Raw genomic sequence first — 6,539 nt, 5'->3', positions numbered from 1 at the left:
GAGAGAGAGAGAGATGTAAATTCAGTGACAAATATTCGAAGATAAAAGGAGAAAAGTACGCAAAATAGATAAGTAAGAAAATATAGATAAAAGGACGAGCTACGTCACAAGCAGAGGGGAGGTGAGAGGGGGTAAGAATTGCTACGAGTTGCTAAGTTTCCTTAAATAACTCGAGCATTTCTATTATTGGTAGACTGCAAACAAAAAATACCTTAATATTTCAGTACTTCTTATGTTATTTCCTGACAGACTTAAAATACATTTGAAGCCTTATTCTATGTTTTCAGATGAGGCAAAATAGCGCCGCACAAAGTAAATAGATGCAGATAGAAAGAATCAGGGATATTTATATGATTTGTAGCTAGGAGGTGAATAGCTTTCAAAAATTGTGAAATGGAAAATGATTAGCTACATACATACATACATACATACATACATACATACATACATACATACATACATACATACATACATACATGCACGAACGATACAAAGCGCATAATGTTTTTTATAGATTTCTTATTTCTTTATTGTCCACAAAGGGCCAAACATAGAGGGGACAGACAAGGACAGACAAAGGGATTAAGTCGATTAGATCGACCCCAGTGCGTAACTGGTACTTAATTTATCGACCCTTCGGCGGAATTTGAACTCAGAACGTAACGGCAGACGAAATACCTATTTCTATTTCTTTACTACCCACAATGGGCTAAACACAGAGAGGACAATCAAGGACAGACAAACGGATTAAGTCGATTAGATCGAACCCAGTGCCTAACTGGTACTTAATTTATCGACCCCGAAAGGATGAAGGGCAAAGTCGACCGCGGCGGAATTTGAACTCGGTAACGGCAGACGAAATATCGCTAAGCATTTCGCCCGGCGTGCTAACGATTCTGCCAGCTCGCTGCCTTTTTTTATAGACTTTTTATAGATTTCTATCGATAATGTACATATACACATATAAATACACGCGTGTATATGCGCACGTGCGTGTGTGTGTGCGCGCATGGATGGCTATACTTCTGTAAATATGTAAACATGCATATAATGTAAACACAAATGGCGTTCAAAGCTTACGACAGCTGTTTCGGTAGCATTTTATTAATGTATTCGTTGAAGATTACATTATAACTTAAGATACACTATCATCAAGTGGAATTTTAAAGAGATAAGACGTCAAACAGGTGAGATTTCTTATATGAATCTCGTCAAATCCAAAGTCAGTTGGAGATTTCATACATCGATTTATACACGTCGATGAAAGAAGTCATACCTGTTTTAAATCTTACCGATTTAAAATTTTACCTGATGATGGTAAGTTATATGTTATGGTGTAACCTTAACTGAATGCATTTATAAAATTCTACCGAAACAGACTTAGTGCAGATGTTGCAAGCATTTTCAGGCAGAATTGAAGACAAGTCCTGTTTATACGATAAATTTGAGACGCAGGACTGATTGTGTGGTAAGTAGCTTACTTACCAACCATATGGTTCCGGGTCCAGTAGTAGTAGTAGTAGTAGTAGTAGTAGTAGTTGTAGTTTAACCATAAATCGCTTCTGATGGTGCAGACAACATATCTTCGAAGACATTCAAGTCATCAAATTTATTCATTTATTCAAACTTTTTACATATTTCAGGAATAACCAATAAATCATTTTTCTTGGATGATAGGATATGGTTTGAGTGGAAACCGGGTGCTGTTTCTAGCATGTCAAGTGATCATACAGAGGATAAATCATTAGTGTAAATAAATAAGGAAATTTAGTCCATAAGCAAGTTTCAAAGCACCTTTTTTTCTAATAATGATCACATTTGATCACAATATGAATGTTAATTGTTTGAAGCCTGGACAGAGGTAAAAGAACGTTAGGAATCACACTCTACATAATATATATATGAGCGGGAGACAAAAAAACATACACAATATACATATATATGTATATATACACACACTCATCCGCATACATATTTACACTCACACACACACAGATGATAAATAGATAGATAGAAATACATAGATTTACATACATACATACATACATACATATTTATATATATACGCATATCGACACACACGCACACAAACACACATATACACACATATACACACATGTGTACTCACATATGTAATATACATACATACATACTTATATGCAGAGACATACACACACGCATACACATATACACACATATACATATATACATCCATACGTATACATACATACATACAAACATACAAACATACATACATAAATACATACATACAAACATACATACATACATACATACATACATACAGACATACATGCATACATACAAACATACATACATACATACATACATACATACATACATACATACATACATACATACATACATACATACATACATACATACTTAGATGCAGAGACATACATAAACATACAAACATTTATTCCGGTTTGTTTGTTCCACACATAAAGGACACCACATTCAGTAAATCACTAGAAAAAATCACGAATGATTATTATATCTTATTATAGCAATTAGCAAAAACTGAAACACGAGCCTCTAATAGGATTTCTTTTCAATGATGGACAAAATGCAATCAACGAACGGTATGGTGAACAAAATGCAATCAACGGTATGTAATTATGTTCTACCGTTTCATATTGAGAAGTAGGTGTCTTCATAACTGATACATTCTTATGTATTTTGGGGTGCCGAGGGAGAAGTTACTTTGAAAAAAAGTATCTTAAAAAAAGTCTATGAAATTGCTTTTGTATATTAGGTATACGTTTCTGTATTTGCATAAATTTACTGAGTTTGCTAATTTCTTATGTTTTGTTTCAGATATGTTATGAGGAAATAAAACAATTACTTAAAATTATAGATAAACACAGACATTTATGCTTTCATACTTATACGGATAAACACATGTACATATAAAGTTTATGGACATGTGTGTGTGTGTGTCTGTGTGTATGTATGTGATGGATAGTTGGGGAGATATATACAAACACACACTCACAGATAAATATGTGTGTGTGTGTGTGTGTGTGTGTGTGTGTGTGTGGAGGCACATGACCAAGTGGTTATAGCAGCGGACTCGCGGCCGAGGGATCGCGGGTTCGAATCTCAGACCGGGCGATGTGTGTATTCAAGAGCGAAACACCTAAGCTCCACGCGGCTCCGGCAGAAGGTAATGGCGAACTTTTGCTGACTCTTACGCCACAAATTTCTCTCACTCTTTCCTCCTGCATTTTGCAGCTCACCTGCGACGGACCGGCATCCGATTCAGGTGGGGAACCTATACGCCAAGGAAACCGGGAAACCGGCCCTTATGAGTCAGGCATGGTTCGAGAAGGAACAAACATTATATATATATATATGTGTCTGTATTGCAAGTTTCCTGATGCGTAGTCGTGTGTTGAAACAGATATTGTATTTCGAAACGGTCATTTGGGGGGGGGGTTGCCAAATAAACACACGTATTATATATTAGTTCTTCACTCGTTTATTACTGTTCCTATTTTAACTCATGCCCGTTGTCCGGAAATCTTTCGTAGCGCCTCTGTGTCCTCCTCAGCGACACTTTCCGTCTTCGTGTGTGCTCTTGCTCTGTTTATTCCATTCTGTTCTTGTATGATGTGTATCCTTATATGCGCATGCGTTTGTGTGTGTGTGTCATTGTTCTTAGTAGCACTATGACCCTCCCTCTCAATCCCGCTCCCTAGTCCGTTGCCGCGGCTGTTGCCCTTGAACCCGACGTTTTGTACTGTTCTTGTAACTCAGTGTTTGTGCGTTCGCTCATGCTGCTGTAGATGTTGTTGTTGTTAGTCGTTGTTTATATTGTTGCGGCCGTCTGTGAAGTTACCGTATGTGTGGTTGTGTGCGTATATCGGTTCACTTCCTAAGTTGTTTGTATCCGTAAATTCAAATTTACAGAAAACAAAAGAAGACATGGAGAGAACAACAAGCAAGTGTATTAGTTTGATGCTCGGGAAGAAAGGAAAAGTCTTAGATGTTCCGAGCCTAGGCTCTTCATGTATACATGTACACGAGAGGGGTATGAAAAGTTCACAGGCTGACTATGAAAGAGTGATCATAGAGCTGCGGAATCTTGCATGTATTAATTTCAACTCTTCTTCTTAACTGCACGTTTCTTTCCCGGTAAACTGGCATCTGACTGCTCAAAGAAGACTTCAAAGGTAACTAGAAGACACTACTCTTGAAAATGGACAAAATTTTGCAAATCAGTGTTATTAAATACCAGATGAAAAAGTGTTTAACCTCCAAGGGCATTCATGCTGATATGGTTGCTACATTAAGGGATGACGCTCCAGCTTTATCAACAGTACAAAAAAGGGCAGCTGAATTTAGCAGGAAAAAGGAGTGTCTTGAATATGACCCAAGGTTTGAACGTCATGCTACTGCCACCACCTCTGATGGTGTGAGTTTGTATGTGTGTGTGCGTGTGGTGGTTTGTGTGCATTTGTATGTGTGTCTGCGTGCGTGTGATTGTGTGTGTGATGGTGTGTGTGTGCGTGCGTGTGATTGTGTGTGTGATGGTGTGTATGTGCGTGCGTGTGATTGTGTGTGTGATGGCGTGTGTGTGCGTGTGAAGTTGTGTGCACGTGTGATGGTGTATGTGTGCGTGTGATGGTGTATGTGAGTGTATGTCTATGTTTATGTGTATAACACCGGCCCTTAGACCGGTGTTCTTGATTATGTTGTGTCTTTTTCTGTCCCGTAACTTAGCGGTTCATTTTCATAAACCGATAAAATAATTGCCATAGTGAAATAAATTAATGGTGACGCTATGATCGGCGAAATCCTTTCAAAGTGATTCCCAGTATGGCCGCCATTCATATATGCATGTATATGTAAATCTAAATTATTGCACTAAGTACGATTATGACATTTAACTGTGCGATAATTCTGATCGTGCAGGCGAGGCATTCGTTGGTGATATTATTAGGACAAATTAGCAGTTTGCTTTAGCAATAAAAATATATCAATAAAAAACCGAAACCTGAAGAATATTGATAAACGTTATAAAAACTGACCTAAGCTGTTGGCTTGTCTAGGAGATAACAGTATTAATAATGTTCTTAATATGGATATATAGGCTACTACATTCCATTTCTCCCTCCCTTACAAATATGGCATGAATAAGCAAAAATATTCAAAGCATCGCAAATTTTGGAGTCAGGAGATAATGAATCCAAATGCATTTGCTATACAGAAAGTGTTTCGTATTTTCGTAATTCTACGCTCAATGAAACGAATGAACGAAATTAGAAAAAAGATGGCGCCTTTAAAGGCCAAATTTCGGTGTAATAGATACGTAAAATCCCAGTCAGGATAAGTATTGCATTTAACAGTTATAATTTTCCGCCTCTCTGGTTATTCTTCAAATTCATTTATCTTTACACAGTTGAGCAATTTGGAAAATCGCATGGTGTTGCCTCTTCAAAATATCATCATTTTAAATCTGGAATTACATTTCAGAAGTTACAGAGACGAGAATATTTGCGAATATCATTGAGCATCAGGATTATTAAATCTAGCTTCTATATAATTGGCGATGGTCTATTCACAAGTGTGTGTGTGTGTGTGTGTGTGTGTGTGTTAGTGCTATATTACAAGATCTACTGCAATAGACGAACGGAAAGAGAGAAATTGGAGAAGACTCTGTAAATGTGGACACCGATTAGAAATACATAAGATATATTTGAAAGTGTTGGTAGACTATTCCATTCATTTTTAAGGTATTGAATTTTTTAATATTAGGTTTTGGCTCACAGAATGTACAAATTGAGTTTGAAATGAGATAAGGTATAATATTCACTTAACATCCAATTGCAAAATAGAAAATCATCACACAAGTTTTTTTATATTCGCTTGTCTGCTAAGGAACCTATTTCCCAATAACCTTTTAGGACCACTCTAAATTGGATTGCATTTACTTTTGGAAGTGTTTATTACTAGTATTAAAAGGACTGAAATTTTCGGTAATAAGAAAAATTCCGATTACGCGATCCCTGAGAAATGAAACATGGCAAATGAAGGCAAGAAAAGCAACTCAGTGAACGTTCTAATTTCATATCAGTGATGGAGGATGTTAACATATATCTGATATGTCATCCAGTTTAATATCAAAAGCTGGTGTTGGGATATTTGTAGCGCATTATGTTTTGCTACAAGCATTCAGGTTTTGTCTCAGTCCTTAGGAAAAATTCTTCCCTTCTTCTCACTGTCTCACAGTCTCTGAAAAAGCCATAGGATACGCCATCTTTGCTTCTAAGTCATTAAAAAATACCTCTTCTCTTCATTGCTCATATCCGTTGCTTTTTCTGTACAATCTGTTCACGTTGAGTGCATTTCTCTCTTTCGTTATAATCAATACGCGTGTGTTTCTGTATGCCCCACTGTATTATACATACACACGCACACGCACACGCAAACATACACACACGCACGCACGCACACACACACACTCACACACACATATTCGCACACAGCTATATGAACTGCATTTGTACATATAT

This window comes from Octopus sinensis, linkage group LG2 (genome assembly GCF_006345805.1).
Source record: "Octopus sinensis linkage group LG2, ASM634580v1, whole genome shotgun sequence".
Lineage (NCBI taxonomy): Eukaryota > Metazoa > Mollusca > Cephalopoda > Octopoda > Octopodidae > Octopus > Octopus sinensis.
The sequence above is the reverse complement of the archived record's forward strand: the minus strand, read 5'-3'. Positions refer to the sequence as shown.